We start from the raw sequence: 25,444 nt of genomic DNA on the forward strand, positions 1-25,444 counted from the left end.
GTTTCTTTCATCTTTTTTCCCCTTCTTTCATGTCCAAGGAGCAACTGCAGTGACTCTGCTGCCAGCAACAGCATGCGTGCTGTCAATTCCTGTCCATTTCACCTCAGGTCACTAAATGACTTAAAAAAAAAAAGAAAAATGAAGGTCGAAGAAAGCAGGAGGGAGAATAAAAATTTCCAGTCCCCGTGACCACCCTTGTTTCACCTCTTCTGCCTTGACAACACACCTCTGTAAGTCATTCTATATGCCAGGGCCCTCATGCAAAGGCAATTTGTTATCCCAAAGCCTGCTCTCAGAGTGCAGTTCACCCCAGGCCATCTCAGCATTTTGTGCCACTAGTTTTTGAACACACCAGATGTAACCCTTACACACTATTGTCTTCGAAACAGAATCCTGTAATAAACAAAACAAGCAGTGACTGAGGGAAACAATTGAGAGAAAATCACCAATTCTTCAAGCCACTAAAGCAGTTTATTAGCTTTCCCTTGCAAATTGTGTTTTTCAGAGAGCCACAGCCTAAATCAACATCCACTTTGAAAAATAGAGTTACATATTTTAAACTCAAAAGCACTATCTTCTGGATAACTTAAACAATTTATTTTATTAGCTTTCTTGTCTCCTCTCTTATTGTGGCACACAGTTAAGGCCAAATGAGATGCATTTATCTTTTCTGATTAAATACTAAGGATTGATAGCTTAAGAGAAATTGACATATTTAAAAACAAAAGGGTAGTATTATTTATCCTGAGAATAAGATTTAATAAATTGAATTCACCCTATGCTGAAAAGCATTGGATGCACAATACATCCAGTTAGCACTAAATCCTTGCAGATGGTGTCCAATGCACAAGAGTTAAAGAAGTTCAAATTATAAAATCACAGACACCAGTTTCATTTAAAACAAAGCATCTGTTAAAATCATAATTATATTTAAAGTACTATAAATCATGGGCAGACCAGCAGATTTACACTGGTTCATTCAGTTCTTCAAGACACTTGCACAAATAGAAATTTCCAGTCATAGAGTAACTGAACCACAATTCAATATATATTTTGCAAAAATTTTCAATACTACTGAAAATTTTGTAGAATTTCCAAAAGCAGTCTGAAATGAACAAAGCAGTCTAATTGGACTCCCAAATAAGATATCATGTCAGGAGCCAAGTCAGTCTAATATGGACACTTTTTGCATTTTATTGTTCATGTTTTTCAGTGATACACTTCAATTTCTTGCTGAACAGCATTATGTTTTTATATGTTGCAGATCAAAATTCATTAAATAAGTTCCTTTCCTCTCTTCTAATCAGTGCAGCTAAAAAGAAAAAAAAAGCCTCATTAATAAATATATTTGTAGTCTGTTGAAATTACAGCTAATAGAAGCTGCACAGAATGTTACACTAAGTCCATGAAAGAGACTGAGCAGTGAGAAGGACCAGAAGAAAAGCATAACTGCAATTTGTTGCATGAGGCTTACGCCAGCAGAACAGCAAAAGCATGATTACTAATTCCCTCAGAGATGCTGGTAATTTTGACTTGTTGACATAAAGTAATGATTTGGTTTTAGGTATAAGTAAATAAAGAATGGAAATACGGAATAAAAATGGATATATTGCATTCAGTACATCTCAATGCAACACTTTTTATGAAGCACTCCATCTATGATCTGTCCCTCTTGTAATGCAACTCTTCTGATCTAACCAGAATCTATCTCACACTTAGAAGCTCCATTCCTTTTCAGTGTGATTTTCTTTGAGTATGTGTCTAACATTTAGGGTTATCATATGAATATGCAAAAGGGCACCTATTATTCCTGTGGATCTTTCTTGTTATGCAGAAAGCTATAAAGGAGTGACAGGTACTATTAACACATGTTCTATTTTTATCTAGGGAAATTATTGAATTGAAAATATCTAGCAAATATAGATGTAGGTTCATGCCCATTATTGGCAATTTTTGTACTCCTCTACTGAGTTACAGATGATTTAATCAACCTGGCAGCAGTCCCATGATAGAAGCAAAGGAATTCCCAAGAAGCATAGATTCACCATTGCAGATCTTGTGTCATCCTGCAGTTGAGGCAGGGAAAAAAAGCAGAGGAATCAGGGAAATAGGGGGAAAAATTCTAAATAGGATGTAATTTGAGCCTAAGGATTTATGGCTAATATGGCATATTGACCAAGAACACCCTCAGCTCCAATGCTTATCTGTAAGTGTGCCCTTCTCCAAGGAGTCTTGCAGCTAGTGGAATATGGGAGTGTCTTTTCAGTACCTTTTCAGAGTTTAAGGAGAGCTTCCTGGTTCTCTGCAACAAAAACGATGGCCAAATCCTATACAGAAAATTATTTTAAAGGTGTATTATATGGAAGGAAAAAAAAGTGAGTTTTACTCACATAATGTATTACACAATATTGCATAACTATGCTCAGTACTGAAAAAAAACGATATTACTATCTCAGATATCAAAAGGGAAATGTTGTTTTAAGACAGGACCATCTTTCTAAAACAAAAATTTCACTGACGACACAATTGTTTATCTGACAATGACAATCAGGCCACATTTTATATTTTAAAAACTGTTTCCTTTATTTTGTAGTATTTGCCTTGGTCTCATGGCATGGTTATTAACAACTTACTATTTTTTTATACAATTAATAATATACATATTTTACTAATTGCATTGGTTTGTTTACTTTAACTTCCTGATATATAAAAAATCAGTTTTGACTTTGTTATCAGACACACTCACTTAATAAAGGACTTCACCTCATACCATACACTATCTACTTTATTAGTGTATTTTGAAGAAAGATTTTTCAAATGAAAGATTTTAACTTTTTTATGGAGATTCCGTGAGACAAAGTAGCTAACAACACGTAAGCAAACACTTTTCCCCAGACTAGCAACTAGTGATCCAAGTAGTTGCCTTGGTTTTGATAATCATAAACAAAGAGTTAATATCTTGCTATACATCTACGATAGTAGTGTACTCTAGTAATTTCTTTACTAATTGGTAACTGGCTAAATTAGGATAAGAAAGCTTTTTGTTGTATTACTTAGCAGCAAGAAGCTGTTATTTACTTATTTAATTACAGCTTTGTAGAAAGTAAACTACACAGAATTTAAAAATTATAACATTATTTCTGCTGAAATGATTTTAATTCTTCTTAATTCTTGTGTGTGTACATTTCTATAATTTTATTTTTCTGTTCAACTAGATGCTGTTTTTCCTTTGGGACAGAGTTTGGTATTCCAACTTCATTCTCAGTAAAGAATGATATATAATGATAAGAAGTACATGGAAAATGCAAACATCAGAATTTTTTAGCCAGCAAAAGTCAAGAAAAAAGCTTGTGGCCCTTATGAATAGCAGGTTATAAATATCACTGTGCCTGTTCAGATGTTGTAAGCTGGCACATTAGTGAAGATGAAGTCCTTCCCACACCTGCTTGCTTCTTTACACCTGGATCTAAAATCCCAGAGAAGCCATAGAGAAGGCTCAGTTGCAGGAGTTGCCTTTCACTTGTGCATGTTCCTACCTCTGAGACATGACCGAACTCCTAGCATGCACAATTTCTTCTGTGATCAGTCCTATTCCTACCAGCACTATATGGCAACATCTGGTTTATTGCCACAGTCTTTCCTAAAGTAAAAAATAATATAAAGGAAAAAGATTAAAAAATAAGACAAAGAATTCGTAGATATGAACATACTTTCCTTAATAATGTCACCCATAAAACGGCAATTTTAAAAAGTATTGTTTACCCTGAAGTTGTTAATATGATTAATGTTAGGTCATTATGACTTAGGGCTTTCTTTCCCCTCACAGAACTAAAAAAAAAAAAAAAAAACAACCAAAAACCATGAAATTGTGGAAATGAAAAAAAATAAAACTGAAAAAACCAACTGCCTTAAGACTACATGTCTAAAATACTGCAAAAGTCCCAAAAAGGATGTCTGCATTTCTCTGGTGTCAGAAAAACAAACTGGGAGATGAATATCTTGCAATTGGATTTCCAACCAGAATACTATAGGAAGTTCATTTTCCCAAAGACTAAGGCCACTTTTCTAATTCAGACATTGAATTGTTTAATTTTCCTCAAAGACATACTTGTGAACATCTTTTTTGTCAAAGAAAACAGAAATCTTTGAAAATTTAATTTTCTCACTGCTCTTTATATTAAAAGTAAATCCTATATAAATAATTGTTTTGTAAAACAAATATGCATCTGGGCTGAAAACCAAGTTTTATTTTAATATGATTTAAACTAGAGGTATTAAACTGTAAAAAGTAGGATTTGTAACAGAGACACTGTACTTATAAGCATATATTGTTAGATTAACTTTCTAATAATGTACAACTTAAAGAAAGTTCCATGGGAAGGATCAAAAATTGCCTTGGTTATCTGTTTAGCTGCAATAGATAAATGATTCATCAAAAGGAGAATTATGGAAGTGAGTATAAATGTTTGTGGTAATATCTTATTAATTCCTATATTTCCCTGTCCATTCAGTTTAGGGCGTGATCTAGCACACAGTATGTTTGAAGTGTGCTGTAATCAATAGTTGCCCTTCTAATAGCATACTGCAAGTGTATCAATGCGTAAAATGAAAAGAAATTTTAAATAAATTAAATTACAAAACCAGGATGAAGCAAATACTAGAAGTTTCCTGCCTCCTACTGCATAGTTCTTGATTAGTGGTCCTCTGTACTACTGCTACTGCACAGAATTATCATTATTTGAGTTATGGGATTCATTCATGTTTTTAAACAATATTGGATAAACAACAGTCCTTCACTCCATTTCTGCATCCTAATAAGCCCAGTGGATTGCATTTGAACAAGACCATTTCCTCCCCTTCTCAAAATTATAGAGAAAATCTCCTAAGAAGATGAGTATGAGTATTGGTGCATCAAAAATTTGGAAGGAAACCAATCACTTTCCATAGCTTTATCTCTGTCTGACTCTGCAGATGGTCTCAGAGAAAGTACAATTGAAGTACTGTGTACACAATGGCCAAGGATGTTGGCGTCTATTTAGAATTTTTGAGAACTATGAACCTCCTCTGGGGGTTCCTCATGAACCCCCAGAATGACTGGTGCAGACAAGAGGCCCCACTTCCCTCCCAGGTTATCTTGAATCTTCCTATCTTGTCTAGGAAATCTTGTTGAGTTCTTAGAAACTATGTGAAGCAGAGTTCTAATCAAACTAAAACAGACTTATTGTGTCAAATTGACAAACCATACTATTTGTGAATCTGTGTTCATGAAAGTTCCTATTAAACTTCATGATCAGACTTAGTGTTTTACAAGTAAACCACATTATTTGTGAATCTGTGTTCATGGAAGTTCGTATTGACCTGGACCAGATTTATAGTGTTGAACTGGTAAACCACAAAATTGATAAATCTGCAATTGAGAACGATACCCACAGTACTGGTACATCTGAGATCTCATTGAATTCAATCAGACTTAGAGAACTGAATTGGTTATAATCAGAAATTAAGTCTAGCTGTACTGAACCCCTTTGATCTCTGAGGACTACCTGGAAAGTAAAAGGGTTTATTTTCCTCCCAGTTTCTACACTTTTAATGCAACACAGTCCTTACAAAATCAGTAAAATCTTTCATGTTCTTTTGTTTAGCCTACAGATATGTATATAGCTTTATGGTGAACCAAGGAAAAATTGTCATGTGGTGCTTTCCAATTGATCAACCAAAAAAATCTTTCATACTGTACTATTATTCACATGGACTCCTAGCAGAAAGGAACCTTGTAAACTGCCTATGGCCAGAGGCTGGGAAAGGTTAGGGGCTCGGAAGTTTATCCTGGAAATTAAGAATGTCAAAACTTGGTATCTATTTTTAATGTTTCTTCCAAAAGACAAGCAATAAAGCACAGTATCATTAGTTCAAGTTTCAAGGCCAGCACTACAAGCGGGGAGAGGAACAGGTGTGAAACAACTGAGGGAAAGATAAGAGATTGGGCTTCTGTTAGTGTTGCTGCCACAACATCCTATGCTATCCTACATTATATGTGCAGACAAAATTAAAACCATGACATGTCCAACCTCCTCAAAGAATGCTTTGGATCAGACTTCAGAGATACTGACCATAATGTAGGGAAAATGTTAAGACACATAATAAGAATGGCAGACGCAAACATGTTAAGTGGTCAGACGCTGTAATGATGCTCATTGCTGTCGTGATGCATGTGAGAGAGAGCTCTTCTTTGGTGCTAGATGTTTACGCACTACCTTTCAAAATCTCGAGTTAGGTTCACCTCGGACCTAACTGGAGAGTCTCCCTCTTATCTTGCAGCTCAATGGTTCTGAGAATATGTGAGTTCAATTTCATGCTGTTTCTGAGGGGTGTTGAAAGGATAAGGACTTGCAGAAACGACCTAACCCCAAACTACAGCATATTCTGGAGTAAGAGTACTTTCACACCTTCTTGTTGAAGTAGAATTATGCATCGGGCCAGAAGGTAAAGCAAAGCATGGACTTTGTAGCCATAGTGCAAGAAGACAGGGTTTGGCATCTTCATTCCAGTTCCTGCCACATTCAATGTTACTCTACAGATTAAGCATTCGAATTTCAGTATTCCATGTTCTCTGAAGATCCTCAGATTTCATATTTGTTCCTTCATATCTTAGCTGTATGACTAAGAACACTCATAGTTGTCAGCATCTCCTCCCCTGTATCTTGTGATACCACCTGCTGCTCTTACACAATCCTACTGCATATCCAACAACTGTTATCCATGGGTTCTTTGAAGAACATGCTGTGGGCTATGGCAATTGGAGATAAATTATTGCCCTAGTGTACAATTTTAAAGAAAGAAGACCTTTTTCTGTCTCGTTACACTTTGAAAACAAACTTAAGCCAGATTGAGATATAACAAACAACAAATCAAAAAATAGGACATAGTTACAAATGTTTGTAAAAAAAAAAAAAAAAAAGAAATAAAATAAAACTGACATTTGCTCTACTGACATGGAGATTATGTCTCCGCTTTTATCCAGCCGTTAGGCTGCAACATTTCTTAAAAATTCAGTTTACAAAGAGTTCTATCTTCTCTATATGTTAGGCCTCAGGTTATGTCCTTTTTCTCGTGTAAGACACTTGCTTTTTATAACCAATCCTTTTTTGTAAGTCCTTCCCGGAAGCCTAAACAGATCTAATCTGTTTTTCTTCAAATGCATTGATTTCTTTCTTATTTGGGAGATTATCTGACCACCCCTTTTAATTAAAATGAGTATTCTTTTTCTTAGAGATGTCTCTTTTTTAGATGAGATGTTATCTTTTGTACCTGACTGGCCAATTAACAGCTGCTTCAATAAGAGTAATCCTTATCTCCCTATTCTCTCTTTGGTGAGTCAGCATGCATCCTGGCTGAATCTGCACCAAATCTTTTACTGGTTATCAGGCTGCACATTAAAAACACATTTGATACAAATATCTCAGTGGGAAAAAGGCATATAGATTGCTCTTGGCTCTTGACTGAGATCAGACACATCATAATAAGCCAGTGACAAGGGGTTGTAAGGATTGATGCTTTACATTTTGGTTAGGTATTTTCTCTTCTGCCATAACCTTAATTACAGAATGTAAAACAGAGCAGTTCTTTCCCTTTCAGATAGTCAATATTTAGTTATAATAGGAAAGAATAGGATTACTGGTGAATAACAAGCCTCCTTACTCCAAAATGCCCTGCAGCCTAACGATTTCATTCTTATAGCATGGAAATTTCATTCTTGCAGCACAGAGATTCACTCCTCTCAAAATGGCCTTGAATCTTGCAATGATGAGACCCCCACCTTGAGTCTCTCCCATCTTGGGTGAGCTTTCTAACCATTGAACTACCAGACAAAAAGCTTACAGCACAGGGCTTCATACATGTGCTGTCCATGTTCTAAGCATCAGCCAATTCACTGTTAATAAAAGCCACAGTCAAGACTGACAGAGAGATAACGTGCTTAAGTACCTTGATGAGAGTTGATGCTAAGGTTCTTCTGAGCATTTTAGAAAAAAGAGTTGTTGGTCAAAACAGCTGAATATAAACCACAAAATATCCTCTGGATTTAAGATTCTCCAGAGTTGTACAATGATTGGAGAGGAGGTCTGGCAAAGCACATTAAGGATTGAGTAGTGGGTATCTCTGTATCTCATATAATAACTCAAACAATTAAAATGGGGCAATGCAACAAATCTGAGTGAGCAGTTGAGATGCGCTGACTTTGTATATGCCCAGCTCTGAGCAAATTAAATGCAACACAGCTAAACACAAAGCTTTTTCAGAGATTCTATGATCTGGTTAAAAACTGAAAGTAAATAATCCAGATGTTGCTAAGCTGGTACATGTAAGATGTATATTGAAAACTCTCTAATTCACAGACCTAACTTCTATATCACTATAAAGTAATATGTCGTTTTTGTCGTTAAACAAAGTCAAGTGCAGATTTAGGAAATGGAGGTTCTCTTGTTAAAAGAAAAAGAAAATGCAAGAGACACCTCCTTAGTGAATTTTTTAGCCTCTTCTAAGTTAATCTTAGCACTGATGTTCTTGTCTTTTGGTCAGGTTTATTACCTTGGGACTTATTAATGTGTCTGCTTAGCTTCCAAACTCAAAGTACCCTCTTTGGACTCCAGCCATGTGAGGTACTGCTCATCTGAATCTTCCTGAGTGTTTGTATGTACAAACCAACTGCCCAGAAAGGTAAATTACAGCTAACCAATGTTTTTAATACCTCTTCACACCTGTGTAATGGTAGTGTTGCCTAAAAAAAAGCCAGCTGATGATGATAATCTCTGGAGATAATATCCTAAGTGTTTCACTGAGGTTTTGGCTAGGAGTGCATGAAAGAAGGATACGTGCATCACACTGCACAAAACATGAAAACAGACGCTCTGGAAAGAGTGATGGTCTGCACTGTGCCACGTCTGAACAGCAAGCTTTATGTACTTGGGATTGTGGCCACTCAATAGTAAAAGGGCATATGTTGCAGAGGAGGCCACTGTGGTCCTCAAGGCCCACAGGTGGATTCTGTGGACATGCTTCAAATTTAATCTGCACATGTACAATATGTTTGATGCATTCACAATGCAACAGATAATTTGCATTTGTAATAACAATATATCTGGAAGTCTCAGAAAAATTTACTGCGCTGAATACTACAGAATTTAAGTCCTCTTACTCGCCTGGTAAATCCATTTCAGCTAGTCACATGCCAGCTAGAATGTTTAGACAAATGTGACTGCTGGCATTAAAAACTGAATAAATTGTTTAAGAGATTGGACAAGTGCTTTTTTTTCACAGTCTAAAAAAAGGGAAGAGAGGAGGTGTTGGGGAGTATGTGCCTTAAGTAGGTGCCAAGAAAGTGCCTGAACAAATGAGTAAAGATTACTAGCCTATCCACTTTCATCTCCTCAGAAATTTTTGTTTGTGTGTGTCTTCCTGATGGGAAGTAGCACCAGTAATCTACAGATACAAGAGTCGTAACAATGAGGTTATCTTCTATCCACTGACAAAGCTGGTATAGGCTTCAGCCTTCAGATATAATAGAAAAGAACTGAAAAAGTGTCCTACAATAATCAGTGTTAGTGCACTAATGATTACGTAGCTTTCAACAGAAAGCCTTGAAACAGACAGTGTCATATTAAATCTCAACATAAGGCGGAGATCAGCTCTAGGACTGAAGGCCAAAACCAAAATCTGAAGGTAAATTTCTTCTACCTTAAAAATAAATACAACCAAATACAGTGCTATACCTATTTCCTTCCACTTTCACAGAGGTAGAGATGCTTGCAGCACTTTTGATATTTATCAAACTGTATCACTTAGGATATTGAAAATACATGTATATAAAACATATACAATAAAATTATTCAGTTAATGTTGCAGCTTTTTGTTCTCATTGGCATGAAAGGCATATCTCATCACGTCTGTCTGTCTGTGGTATGTCACAGATGTGGCATGCTTTAGCTGGAAACTCCAAATCTGAAATGCCTCTCCCTTCAGTCAGACATAATATTGTAAAGAGAAACTGCTAGAGAGCCTTTTTGCATTTTGAAGTAATTTACATTCTGTTATGTTCTCACACTACTTGATGTTTTAAAAGTGCAATAAAAAAGAATACAATTAATTTGGATTACACTACTTGATCTGAATTACACACAGACTACATAGTACATGAAACGGATTAGCTAGAATATATCTCCTAGAAATTACATAATGAGAGCAGTTGCAATTATTGTCTGTGCATGTAGTATTCAGGAAATGTCATGAATCCATCTCATCTCTGTGCATGCTGTATATTGATTGGACCTGTCAACTTCAATGGAATATCCTCAGTATAACTCACATTAGAACCTGGCACTATATTTTGATCTCTCAGACAGCTAAATGATATCGAAAATTACATATAAGCAAACATCTTTCTATTGACTATGCATTGGAGAAAACTCATGTGTATATTTTAATTCAAAGATGCTGGAGCATGTCAAGTGCATGATGTGTTCTTCAGTTATATTCATTTTCAGCAGGGGTTTGGAAATAGCAAAAAAATGACTACGCCACTCTAAAAAAGTCTGCGGTATGCCCACATTTTGAATGCAGTATGCAGTTCTGATCTCTTCCTAACTCTAACAGATCTAGTGGAACTAGAGGGATCTCTGGAGAACATGGGACAGCTTCTATAAGGTAAGTCCCTCCAGTCTGGGTAGGAGGTGGTTGAGGGAGCTCTGATAATATTTGTAAGAGTGCCATGGTAAAAGTGAACCAGAAATTACTGTTATTCCTTGTAATACATGATCTAAAGGCATTAAATGAAGTTATTAGGTTGTGTATTTAAAACAAACAATAGGAGGCAATTTTTTTTCTCACAGGGCATAGTTAAATGATGGAAGCTGTCACCACAGGAGCTTATAAATGACAGAAGATTATGTGGACTGAAAGAGCAATTAGATAAACTCACAAACAAAAAAAATCTTATAAGGCTACAGCACACAAAGATAAAAAACCTGACTGTACATCCCAAATGTGTCGGAATTTAGGATGCATACCGAGGGAATAGCTACTAAATAAGAACCTTGCTATTAAGTACTCTTCTAGGCATTTGTTACCTTGCCATTAAGTATTCTTCTAGGCTCTGTAGCAGGCAGGATGCTGGGGCCAGACTAATCTTTTGCCTGTTCAGCCCAGTTTATGCTTAAATTATTATTCCTGATTTAAATGATTTGCTTTCAAATGAATTGTATTTCAGTTTGCTGCTTGTTTCACATTGCATGTATGTAGTTGAGGGGAGCATATCCACTGCTGGCACAAATGGCAGTGGTGCTCTCTGGCACAGTGTAAAATGGGGTTTCCCAAACCAGGGCAATATCAGGGAAGCTAAGAGAGCTGACAGAAGGCTGCAGCTTGTGTGGTAGTGGCTGACAAGACCTGGGCAGGGCCAGAAGCAACAGTGAACAAGCCCCCCAATAAAAAAAGAATCCCTCAGGGAGCACTACCAGTCAGGGCATGGCATGGCAATTGGTGCAGGGTATGCAGGAAGAGCACAAAAACCCTGCAAGCTCAACCAGGAAGCAGTGGCATCCACCAGCAGAAAGCTACAGCCTCTCTAAGCTCTGCACCCAGCATGACTGATGCAGCTGCCCACAGTGCTCCAGGGAACATGCTGACACTCAGAAGTCAGCTGCAGGGTGTGCTCTGCAGAAGGGAGGAGTGAGCCCACCCTGGGGAGGGGCACCCAGGTAGAGGAACTCCTTTGGTTACTTTCATGCTCCTTTGACAGAGCATGAAAGAGAGAGAGACACCACTGGAATTTCACTCTGCTTTCCCTGTGACAGGCCTGACAGGCAGAGAGAATGCACAATATGGAGGATTCCCTGTCCACTTTTGTCCTGGCAGAACACACTTAATGTCTGGAACAGCAGGCACATTTTCTCTGACTTTTCAGGTGCCCTGGCCTAATAGTGTGAGGCTCTGTAAGTAGACCTGAACAACAGCAAGGACAATGGTTCATCTAGCTTGGAAGTGTCACTGAAGTCCTGAAAGGAAAAGGAGTCCAGGAAGACCAGACATTCCTCAAGAAGGAAATCTTAAAGATGAAGGAGCAGGCCATTACCATATGCCAAAAGACAAACTGGAGGAAAAGACTGCTCTGTTTGAACAGAGAGCTTTGGCTGAAACTCAGGCTAAAAGAAGGGGTATATTGCCTTTGAAAGAAGGGGTGGGCAACTCAGGAAGACTACAAGGATGCCAGAAGGTTATACAAGGAGAAAATTAGAAGGGGCAAAGCCCAAGTAGAACTTAATCTGGCTAATGTTGTAAAAGACAACTAAAAAACACATCAGCAACAGACAGAATCTACTAAAGGGAACTGAGGGAGCACTGAAAGTGTTCACTAATATATTTATCACCAATATATTTATCACCAATTTATACCAATATTTTATCACCAATTATTTACCAGCACTCCTGGCTAACCAGGGCAGTGTCAACTGACTGGAAGTTGGCAAATGTGACTTCCAGCTACAAGGTAGACCAGAAGGAGGGTACAGAGATCCACAGGCCTGTTAGCCTGGCCTTGATGCTGGGAAAGGTCATGGAGCTGATCATCCTGAGGGCCATCACACAGCAGGTACAGGGCAACCAGGGGATGAGGCCCAGCCATCGTGGGTTTAGAAAAATCAGGTCCTGCCTAGCCAACCTGTGACCTGCCTAGTGGATAAGGGAAAGGCTACAGATGCAGTTTTCCCAGACATTAGTAAAGCCTTTGGCAATGTCTCCCACAGGATTGGCTTCAAGAAATTAACTACTTATGGCTTGGATATATGGACTTCTCGTTACATAAAAACTGAATGGGTGGGCCCAGAGAGTGGCGGTCAATGGAGTCAAACCCTGTTTGCAGATGGTCACTAGTGGAGTTTCTCAGTTCTCAGTATTGGGGCTGATCCTATTTAAAGTCTTTATCAATGTTCTGGATGAGGGAATTGAACTCAATTAGCTCACAGATGACACTAATTTGGGTGGGAGTGTTGATCTGCTGGAGGGTGGGAAGGCTGTACAGAGAGATCTTGACAGACTGAATCGATGGGCTGAGAATGACAGCATGAGGTTCAACAAGGCAAAGTTCCAAGTCCTGCACTTCAGTTACAACAAAGCAGTGCTACTAGCTTGGGGTAGAGTGTCTGGAAAGCTGCTTAGCAGAAAGGGATCTGGGGCTGCTGCTTGACAGCAGCTGAACAGGAGCCAGCAGAGTGTCTAGATGGCCAAGAAGGCCAATGGCATCCTGGCCTATATGAGCAATTGTGTGGCCAGCAGGGCCAGAGAAGTGATTGTCCCTCTGTGCTTGGCACTAGTGAGGCCAGACATCAAATCCTGCATCCAGTTCTGGGCCCCTCACTAGCAGAAGGACATTGAGGTGATGGAGTGAGTCCAGAGAAGGGCAACAAGGCTGGTAAAGAGTCTGGAGCACAAGTGTTGTGAGGAGTGGTTGAGGAAGCTGTGGTTGTTTAGACTGGAAAAAGGAGCTGGTCTCTACAACCCCCTGAAAAAGGATGTAGTAAAGCAGGAGTCAGTTTCTTTTCCCCAGTAACAAGTGAGAGGATGAGAGGAAAGGGTGTGAAGTTGCACGAGGGGAGGTTCAGATTTGACATTAGGAAAGATTAGGCTAGTCAAGCAATGCAATAGGATGCCCAATGAAGTGGTGGACTCACCCTTCCTGGAGTTACTTAAAAGACTTGTAGATGTGGCATTTAGGGACATGGTATAGTGGTGGACTTGGCAGTGATGGCTTGATAATTGAACCTGATGATTTTAGAGGTCTTTTCCAACCTTACTAATTCTATGATTCTATAGGCATATTAAACCCAAAACATAGTGCTGAGACAGCAGTATCTTAGCTGTATCTCAATATAAAGTGAGGTGCTATGACATCCTAAACTTACAAATTTAATTTCTTGGCACCACATAAGTGGACACTGAACAGAATTTAATCTTTATTACTTTGAATTAATGTTTTATCTCATATGAGAGAGAATATCTTATGTACTTAAATTTATAGTGTAGACTTGGGATTTTACAAGTACATTCACATCCTGAAATGTATTATTCTATTAAGATATGTATTTGTGTGTGTTTTTATATATATATATATATATATATATACATATACAAATAAATATCTTAATAGAATTATTAAGAATTACTTAAGAATATAAGAATTAATTAACAGATGCTCCAGTAGGGATATTTGTTATTGTATCTTGTCTGATTTCAGTATATTTCATAAGGTCTACTTTTAGATTTACACTATCGATGGCTTCACACTTTTTATTCTGTGCACGAGCTTAACTGTTAAGAACTTACAAAAATATTTGCTACTTTTCTTCACAGCATTGCCTTTTTCTCTATAAAATTATACCTCCTGACCCTTAGAATGGTCAAGTTTTAATCCCAAGCCAGTAGCATCTACTCTGTATTTAAAAATGTCACTGCTTTTAAGTCCAATACCTACTAGTCCTGCAGGGCTAGAGGCAATAACTTGTAAAGGGAAAAATCCTCAGCTTTGCAATTGGACTCACAGACCTTTCTTCTAACCCTTCAGTCCTGTCAGCTATCAAGCTTTGAAGTCATGACATTTTAAAGAAAATGTACAGAGGAGTTCTTTTATAGGAACAGAAAACCACTTTTAACTTACCTCAGAAAATTTTTATTGCTCTTTCTTGCCCTATGCTTTCGATGAGTAAAATATCTAGTTTTACAGCGGGTGCGTATGAAAATAGCACTAGAAAATGCTTTAAAGAGTAACTCATTCTAAAGGTTATATGCTAGAAACAAATATGCAAACATGCTAGCACTTCTGGAAAAATAGAGGAATGAAACACTCACTCAAGGTCAGAAATACAGACACAATGACCTCAGCTATAACTTTTCTTGTGTTTTAATGTCTAATATCTTTTTATCTTTCAGGCCATCTAATGTTAAAACTAATTAAAATGATTGCAACATTAGTTGAATTAAACCATCCTTCATTTTCAATGGTATCTTAATTAATCCTAATACGTAGTACAATGCAAACTGTAATTTCCTGTAGATTTCTGTGGAAGAATTATAAGAATACTAGTACTACTACTTTGATGAGATTTAAAAAAAATTCTTCAGAAAAATATTAATTCAATCACTTTAAAATGTCAAATATTTGACAGTTCCATTTTTCTATGTTTCACAAATTTCCAGTTTTTAAATCAGTTGACTATAAAAAAAATCAAAATGAATGGATTTTAAACAGAATTAATTCCACTTTAACTGAAATTACTGTCTTCAAAGTCTTTGCTGTTTTTCATTTCATTAATTTTAACTCTGGAATAACTTTCTGTGAGTAAAATTCAGATTTTTAGTATAGGAAATCAAATTCAAAAATGCCGTAATCCATTACTTCTCTGAGACCATGGATCAGCATAACATTTAAATATGTCTATAACTTCATATGCCAGTGATTTCAGCAGATTTCCTCATATAGTCAAAGGTATTAATATGCTCAAGTTCCATGTGAAATCACAGGTATTTCCATCTTAGAATCACAAAACATCAATGAATTAAAATTCAAAAGTAAGGATCAGTAGTCACATATTCTAGACAGCAAGATACTATGCTGCTGTACTTGATAATCAGAGCAGATAATTCTTGAACTTTAATCCTGATGACCTTTAAAAAAATGTACATTCAAATAAATGACCTTTATAGTATTACTATAATTTCTATTAATAATATAAATTATGTTTCACGATTAAACCCAGAGTCGAGCAAATACTGTAAACAGATTTATGTTAATTTAATAGCTTTTTGCAACAATTTGCAGAATTAGCAATCAATTCCAAATTGATTGCAAATAATAATGAAAATCATTGAAACACGCCTCTATCAAAACATGCTTTAAAGGCCCCTCTGTACATGTAATGCAATTCTTCTACCTCATCAGCCCCTATCAGCCCCTCCTCACCAATTTTTAAAAGAAAAATGACTGATAATACATTCCAACCTTGTCATTTCCATGATATAGAATTATTTGTCTTGATGTTTCTCAAATGCTTCAGTTCCTAAGTCCCTTGAAGTCCAGAGTACCTATACAAGATTGTCAGTACGACTTGTGCTGAACATCCAGGAAAAGACACCCTACCTTATTTATTTATTGGCAATATCAATAGGCAATTAATATTTTCTAGTAGTTGCAAAAAATGTTTCTTTGTTAATCAAAGTTCATGTTAACATTGTCTCACTTAATTGTCAGTCATTACTGTTCAATGTCATCAGGAAATGTACATTTACTGGGAGAAATGCTGGTACAAGTCCTAGCAGATGTCAGTAGATGGGAAGAGAGACCATGCTGCTCTACTTTCTACCTGGATACTGTTGTTTTTCCATGAGTGAAATCATGTGAAACTCATGTAAAGTTTCACTGCTGACATGAAATGGTTTGAGTAGAGACAGTTCCATGGAGGTACCTATTAAAAAAATGAATGCTTACATCTGAAGGAAAAGTATTATTGATGCAGCTGCCCTTGTGCTACTCATAGTGTTAAGTGAGAACTGTGGCAGGAAAGGGAGGCCTTATTGACAGAGTACAGCTAGGGATACAAGGAGGGCAATGGAACTCAAGAAAGAGCATGGCCTGGAGCAGCTCTGAGGAAAAGAAACACTGCACTACTTGTGACGGGTGTCAGGAAGAAGCAGAGCTTGTTGCATAATGCCTCTGTGCATATTCTGTCCAAGAAATTCTCTTATGTCTGTACATAGCAGATGGCACTTTAATTAAAAGTTCTGTAAACTTTCCTAAAACATCTTTGTGATTTCTGTGTTCAGCATGTTTATGTACCTCCCCCAGCAAATTAACACGTTTTCAAATATCTTATCCTCATTTAACAGTGATGTATGTGAACTGCTTCAAGATGAAGGACCAATCCAGCACTACCTGCATGATGTTAATATAAGTTTTGCTCAAGCCTGTAGTAAATGTGGTGTATATGAAAGGTGATTGCAAAAGTGAAGAATGGGATAAGAACATGAGGGAAAATGGTCTTGGATATGAGGAATAAATATTTAAGAGTTTTTGACAAATGAATACCAATTAAATTATTGGTTAATATTAATTTATGTTTGTAATAGCATTAGAAGTTAATTAGAAAAAATAGAAAAATTATATGAATGAATGTTCCATCAAATCATGGAAAACAGGTGTTTGTGAGAACAGTATTTTTCTCAAAACACTTAATTTCTGATTTAAAAATCAATTGATGTAGTCTTTTAATCAACTTTATAAAAATTACTTTAGACAAAAATGTAAAGACTAAAAAACAAGCTTCAACATTAGATTTCACGAATGCTTCAAAAATAGTCTGCCATTAAATCTTGTTTTTCTCTTGAAATTAAATTGCTTACATAGTATTTTTGTTCCTTTGAATTGAGAAGGGAAACCTAGATATACAGGAAACATCACTGTTCATATAACTGAGATTCTAAGCATTCACAGAGTTGTCAATGCAATGTTATACATGTGGATAGTCCTATCTTTACATATTTAAGTCCATGAATAATCTGGTTCTAATGCTACCATGTATACAATGAAATGGTGTTTTTGAAATCTGAAATGCAAATGGCAGCAGTAACCTGTTTGTTTGCTAATTCTGTGTATTGTTTCACAGAATTTATATAAGAATTTATGTGAGTATGTCCCAGTGTAGTCAGCACACAGTCTGTTTCTTTGTCTGTACTCATGTTCAGAGATTTCCTGTGAAATTGCTGCCAGAACCTGAAAAGGTCACATTAAGGTTTTGTGAAGGTCTTTCTGGATATGTTGCTTCTGTGTCTGTGAGGCAACTTATCAAACATAGCCATAAATGCATGTAATGTAAGCACTGCTTTCTGTGACAAGTCATCATATTAATGAAAGGAAGAGGCCTCCAGCTATTGTGTGACTCCAACATGTTTTCTTTTACCTTTGGGTCCTTTCACAAATTCACACCATGCCTTATACACAGAGAGCTAGAATAATCATTTTAACTGTTTGTTTTTTCTTTTGGGTAAATGAAAGGAGGTTGCTTCATGAAAGAAAAGACAGTATATAAAAATACCAAAGCTTTATTTTGGAAAAGCAAATTCTTCACTAACTCCCAAGGGAATTGTGTGGAAAGCTCATGCACACACAAACAGAATGTGTATATATTTATGACTCAAGCTATGAAGTACAGCAACATACTGTATTTCATTTTGTATTCACTATCAACCACAATTGCTTCTCTTTCCAGATAATCTTTCATCTCTGCAGTTCCTCTTTGGAATCTCATTAGATTAACAGGTCACTAAAATATTGTTTGCCAATTTTCTTCAGCTTATGAGTCAACTCTGCAACATATGAAAGCCACATCATTTTTGCATTCATTTCCTGTAACATATCTTAAAAACTTAGAGCTAAGAAAAGATCTATTTCTTCCCACCTTCTCTTCTGTGTCACAAGGTAGTAGGTATTTTAATTCAAGACTAACATGAAAAATAGCTAATTACACAGATTTCAAACTCATCTGACTGAAAGATGTGCAAAACCCAACAGATAGGAATATGCAAAATATCTGGAGGATATGCAGAAGAAATTAACTCTTGAAAGACCAGCAACAGCAGCATGAACTGGATTACTGGAATCTTATGATGCCCAAGTAGACCTACATCTATAGCTGGCATTTGGCTATATATTGTTGACAAAATTTGTGATCTGATGTTTGATCTTACTATCTTCTATTCTGCTTAGTGTCCCAAGAAATGTGAGACATGAAATATTCCCCTTCCTTTGCAAATCCAATGAAAGTAGAAACATATATATGTATAGAGAATATTTTGATAGTTTAATCCTCTACTGAAACCAAGCATCAGGGCAACGTTCAAGACACAATGCTTGATGAAAAGGCAAAAAAATTGGAGAGAGCACAGAAGAGAGCAACAAAGACAATAAAAGATCCAGAAAACATGACTATGAGAAAAACTGTAACAACTGGGATATTCAATTGAGAAAAAAGAAAACCTGAGAGGAAACATGACAACAGTTTTCTCATGTATAAGAGGTTGCCAGGAAGAGAAAGTACTTTCCTGCTCTTTTCTGCCAGAGATTGGAAAAAGGTGCTCAGACTGAAGTAGGAGTTCCTAAGGAAAACTTCTTAGCTGTAGACACAACGAAGCCTTGATCATACTGTCTTGGGGAGCTGTGGAATTGACATCATCTCAAGTTTTGAAGCCTACAAGACATTCAACTCGGAATGGGTCAGAGGCAAAGGTAAATGATTTCTTGAGCAACTGCCTTCAATATGTGCTACGAGCCAGTGATTTCTTCTAAAGGGAGCTGCAGTCCTGAAAGTGCTGAAGTGCCTTCCACTACCAATGACTGTAATAGGACTGAAGTGCCTTCCACTACCAATGACTGTAATAGGACTGTGCTGTAGCAGGTACATTTGAGCATAAACTTGGGAACTGGACAAGGTAAAACTTGGCAGTCTATCCTCATGGCTTAGAAAGCTGCAAGACTTCTTTTTTTCATTGTTGTATGCTTGTCTCAGAATTTGCACAGATGTGACCTATTAGATTTCAGAACTGAGCTGAGCTGTTTTACAAATGCAAATGTAAGATCCAAAACCAGCTGAAGTAAGCAGAAGAGTTTCAGCTGGCTTTGATGGCTTTGGAGCAGGTTTGTGTGTGTTCAAGGTCATATACGGGCTTCTGTGTGTGTGTGTGCTGGGGAGAGGAGGAAGGAAACATTTCTACAGCCACTTGCCCTGACTTTGAAGTGTTGGCTTTGTGTAATTGACTCAGGGGTGTATTTAAACTGCCTCATTTAGGAATTGAAATTACTGTGGTATTCTGGCTCAGAACAGAAAAAGTGAAATACCCTAATCTCTGGGGTGGACAGGCTCCCCATTTGCCAGTTAAGAGACTTAATCTCTGTGCTTATATGAAACACTTATTATAATCTGAATACATACTTTACAATCAAATTGAACGTGTTTTTAAGCATTGGGCTTATCTTAAGTGTGTGAATGCTGCTTCAACAGGAATATAATATGGAACATAAACCTGAGTATCATGACTCACAAAAAAGGGAGGTAAAGTTTAAACATTTAAAAGGTCATATTTCATTTTTAGATGACGCAGAAACTATTTTATACATTCTTAACAATCAATTGGAAACAGTTGAATTTTTTAGTAATTTGTGAAGCTAATTAGTTGGCACACTGAGAAATCCTAGCTATAAAGCATACCATAGTCAATTCAATGATAATAAGAAGCATTTTTTCAGGTTTTTATTGTTCTATACAGGAACAAAATAATATTGCAGAAAATTGATTTTCTGTGGAAAAGTTCCCTTGTTAAGCATTGTATTCATCATATTGAAAAACAATGAGATTTGTAAAATGGACTAATATCAAACAGTATTACAAAGTTCTTTCTGACACAAAGAGAAACTCAATCTGTGAAACTGAATCATGAAGCAGGTCAGTGACCAAAAGCCTGATTTTCTTAGACAATGACCTCCTGTGAGGTACAATGTTCTCTGTGAAGTTATTTAGAGTTGACAAGACATATCACCTCCGGGAAGGTAGATAAGGCTCTATATTGCACATTTTATAATTCTAAAAAACTTTTTTTTTTCAATTACTGACCTCTGCAAGCAATTCCTGTTGAGTTCAATAGAAACTTTGTGGACCAAAGAAGATATATGCTAATATTGTAGTATATTACATATAAACAATTAAAAAATCAAAGCTAAAGTGACTGGCAATTAGAAAGGGCACTTTTATAAAAGCTCTATTTTCTTAACAGGTGTCAGAGCCCTAATTTTGCCAACAGGCTTTGATTATTCTGCTGAATTTATAACTGTGTTTTTCTACAAACCTCCTCTGTGACCTTTTTCCTCCCAACACTTTCCAGAGGCTTGGTTTCCTGTGCTCAAGGTCACTTCTGTTCTGCCAGAACTGCATGTCTTTTTGACTGCTGCAAAAACACCTCTGCCATAAGACAGAAGGTGTGAAAAGCAGGACCTCCCAGGACACACTTCACCCATTGTCCCAGGGGCTGTGCTGAAACCCAGGCCCCTGCTCATGGTTCATGTCTGTGCTGTGCTGTTGTTATGATGTTCTTGGCCTTGCACCATGCCAGTCCTGACCTTGCCTTGCTGACTTGACTTCCCAGCTTGTTCTCAGACCTGTCACATCACTGCAAGCTGTCTGGTGATCAGTGGGCTATGGCTGAACCTGCACCTCTCATCAGTGGTTTTGCTGTCAGCTCCACCTTCCATCAGGACCCACTCCTGATGTTCTCTGAGGTCAACGTGCTGTACCATAATCCAAGTACATGTAAACAAGGGACATGAATAATAAGAATAAGAATTTTTTCTCATTTTTTGTCTTAATCCATTGAGGGCAATAAAAAAGCTTCATCACCTTTCTTGAGAGGCTGGGATCCTTATTAACCAGCTTTAGGAAAAACTGTATTATCCAGCACAATGAGCAGTGTTATGCAAATTAATACAATACATTGAACAGGGAAGGACCTTGAGATGTCTTTTCCTATGGTATTGCAAGAATGGATTACAAATGTCCATTAATTAATTACACTAATCACAGCTTTTTTTTTTCCCTATATCACAGGAAACATTCGAGTTCTGTTTGATTCTTCCATACTTTCTTTGAAATCTTGGCCAGGCAGCAGGATAGGGTGCTGTCACCCAAGGCTATTTAACAAAAAAAAAATCCTTACAGGTTTGCATGCTAACAGCACTATGATAATTCCCAATGCATCTTATCCTGTAAGCTGACCCTAGCATAATAGAAAAAGTTTATTTGTACTAGTAAGGTTTATTTTCCTTCATTTAAGAAAAATTTTCTCTATCATTCATATTCTACGTATCTATCCTGAACTCTGGTTTAAGGCAGGTCCATAAACACAGAGCTCTATCATGATCCTATATACAATGAATACCAAGATAGCTTCAGCATTAATAGAAAGGAAGCTCTTTCTTAATGGAGGTGAGATGAACATTGGAAAATTTCTCTTTTCTCCCTTCTAAAACATGTTGGAATGCAGTGTGTAGATACTAGACATCTCTGACTTAGCCATTTGAGAATGATTGGAGAATGCCTAGCAACCTCAGTTTGCTGTGACAGACCTAAGGTTTTTAGGTTTGGATGGGCCCTGGATGATCCAGGACTACTGGGTAGGCACTGTGTATCTATTTTGTGCTGATGTCCTCAGCACAGGGGGAAAATCAGGCACAGAAAGTCATAATTTTGTTGTGTGTGAGGGATGTGCCCTGAAATATTTGCACTGGCATTAGTACAAGGGTAAAAAAAAAGTTTAAAAACATCTATGTGTATTATGAAGGGGAGAGAAATTTCTCATATTTTTGCTCTGTGAGGGGACTGAGTTACCTGTATCTCACCCTCCAGGATGGTGAGCCTTGCAGCACCAGGCTGCAAGCAGAGCTCCAGGCACATTTTAGGCTGAAATGAACCACAGACAGAACACAAGAATTATGGAACCAGTAACTAAAGTAGATTACGACTGTCTGTAGAAACGCAGGTATGTCCCATTCTTGAAATGTGACACAGTCTTGGACTGTGGCCTGCTTTCAGGGCTAAGTCAGAATTGTGGATACAGAAGATACCCAGGATGTAAACACAATGCAAACGTGCCCAGAATCCAGAATTTTCCCTTCAATATGTTTTCTTGGAAATCAATTTGGCTACAGAAACAGAATTTATGTAATTTCATCCCTCTACTCCTATTAAGCTATTTTTTTCCAGAATTATTCAACTTCAACAACAGTAAATGTGATTGTGGTTGAAACTTTTCTTTGAGAAGGAAGCTCCAGGCATTCAGAAGGAAAATGAGGATAGAATTATAGCTTCAAAAGCAAATACTCTTAAAGGCCATCACAGAGTTCATCATATAAAAGGCCATCATAAAAATCTATAATATAATAGATGAGTGCCTCATTGATCCTCCTTGATGAAAGCACCTAGACAATTGTCCATAAACATGTAATGTCATCTACAACTGTAAAGTATTGAATTAAGCTTCATTGAGATGTCTGATTCTCCATGTCTATTTCTACTTATGTACCCAATACTGAGAAGAAAAATATTCCAGGTACCCTTCTTCAGTATTCCATACTGTCTGATGTAGTCATCTCTCTGACCCTGCACTGCCTATTACCAATCACATTATGAGATGACAGTTTTCCCCCTTCTCTGTTGATTCAGGTTTGGTCCTGGCTTTTTGTTTTGTTTCCTCCTGTTGTTTTTGGGTTTGGTGTAGGAATTTTTTGTGTGGTTTTTTTTTTGCTTGTTTGTTTGACAAATCAATTTCAATTTCTCTAACTTTTGCCTAAATTCTCATGCATGAGGCACTTGTTCTGGTTTTGCTCAATTGGACCAAAGCTGGTGAAGAATATTTCAAGTCTGCCTTGAAGTTCCTCCTAGCAGATAAAAAATGAAAAATGGTCTGCTGACAAACTGTGCCAAGGGTTTTCCTTTTTTTTCCTTTCTCTGTAAGTTTACTGCAATATTTGATATTACACACTGTGAAATTTTGTGTTCTACTCCTGAAACATGTCTGGTAATTACTTGTATCACACTTGAATGCTTCTAATGGATTTAACACCCTACACACAACTTTTAATCATCCATGTGGAGTCAAACTTGAGGCATTCCCAGGGTTCAATAATCAGCCCTTTGTTATCTATTATCAATGTGTAACCACTGGATATTTATCAGGCATTATACTAATTATAGCATGGGAAAATACTTTCACTTTTGTACATACACTAACATGGATTGATTGATTCCTCTGCTACTGTTGTAAAACTTGAAGGTAACCTGGGAGTGCTTTCTAGCACCTGTGACAAATTGCTTTGATTTTCTTAGTAATAAAGTAACTTGCTCTCAGATGCTCTCCATTTTTCTGGCTAGGATTTGGTACTTTTTTTCTTCAAAATAGCAGGTGATCATGTCCTAATTACTCTTCATGATTTCCCTTATACCTTGTACTCAAGCTGATGGTTAAACTAAACAGTGTTTCAAACCTAAGGAAATATTCACTGTCAAACCTTCTCAGAGAAACAGTTATCAATCTGGTAGATCAAAAATCATGAGTCCAGCAGGACTAGGGAGTAACTGTCCTTATTGTTCTCTACAACTGCCTGAAAGGACTTTCTTTGTTCCTCTTCTCTTTTCTGGAGAGTCTAGCTTCAGTTAGTAACCACATCACTCTATCTGCTGGCTTTAACCCAAAGTCTTGCACTTAAGGATCACACTATAGCTGTGGATTTGACCCAGAGAATCTTCCTTATGAGATCCTGAACCCATTGCCATTGTTAGCACCAGGAAAAGAAGGGCAGTGCAGTGATGTATTGTTCTAAACTCTCCTAGATTCTCCAGAGAATCTTCCTTATGAGATCCTGAACCCATTGCCATTGTTAGCACCAGGAAAAGAAGGGCAGTGCAGTGATGTATTGTTTTAAACTCTCAGTGCAGTGATGTATTGTCTTAAAATGTATTGTTTAAATAGTGTGGTGAGATCCCATCTCTTTCCCCAAGTAACAAGTGACAGGGCCAGAGGAAATGGGCTCAAATTGCATAAGGAGAGGTTTAGATTGGACATTAGAAAAAAATTTCTTCACAGAGAGGATTGCCAGGCATTGGCATGGGCTAGCAAGGGAAGTGGTTAAGTCAGTATCCCTGACATATTTAAAGATGTATAGATGTGGCACTTAGGGACATTGGTTTAGTGTTGGATTTGCCACTGGTACATTAATGATTGGACCCAATGATATTAGAGGTCTTTTGCAATTAAATGATTCTATGATTCTATGTGATCTGTTAATATTATAACTTTGCTTCAGGAAAACTTATTCATACTCATGTTAGTCACTTTAAAAATTTGTAAAGGACCCTAAAATTAATTTTAACTTTTCTCTTATAATTAGATCATTTATTTGAGAATCTTGTTTTTTCCTACTAATTCTCTTGAACTGATAGTTGTTCTATTTGCCTTTGGATAGGCCCTTGTTCTTTTAGGATTAGTTTGGCTTCAGATCACAATACATTACCAAGCTTTCATCATTACAGCCACCAGCAGTTCCTTGAGAATCTAAGCAGAATTTTTTCTAGTTAGCCTCCAACCTTTAATAGCTATCTTTGACATAAGTAGATATTCAGTTCTTTTTAAGAGGTGCTTTGAAGTGTTATTTCTTGGTTCAACTTAATTCTATACAGATGAGATTGTCTTACCTCCTGTGGCTTGATCAGTTCCACAAAAATTTCTCTGCAGGTATCACACAAGTTTCTCTCCTCAAGGTCCTGATTTTTAATCTGTACCTCGTTCTCTTTAATAATCTGATCTG

At 37.0% G+C, this 25,444-nt stretch overlaps 1 protein-coding gene and 1 long non-coding RNA gene across 14 annotated transcripts in view; one reads left to right on the forward strand and one right to left on the reverse strand.

Moving 5' to 3' along the window:
* Positions 1-23,987, forward strand: LOC139598711 (uncharacterized). Its single transcript, XR_011681991.1, has 4 exons — positions 1-230; positions 8,578-8,715; positions 10,539-10,698; positions 18,306-23,987. It is a non-coding gene; the product is annotated as an uncharacterized lncRNA (long non-coding RNA).
* The window catches only part of ADGRB3 (adhesion G protein-coupled receptor B3), a 446,577-nt gene that overhangs the window by 98,101 nt on the left and 323,032 nt on the right, over positions 1-25,444 (reverse strand). The window lies entirely within an intron of this gene.

The sequence above is a fragment of the Agelaius tricolor genome, unplaced genomic scaffold (genome assembly GCF_023055355.1).
Source record: "Agelaius tricolor isolate 1412-34295 unplaced genomic scaffold, bAgeTri1.0.p SCAF_1, whole genome shotgun sequence".
Classification (NCBI taxonomy): Eukaryota; Metazoa; Chordata; class Aves; order Passeriformes; family Icteridae; genus Agelaius; species Agelaius tricolor.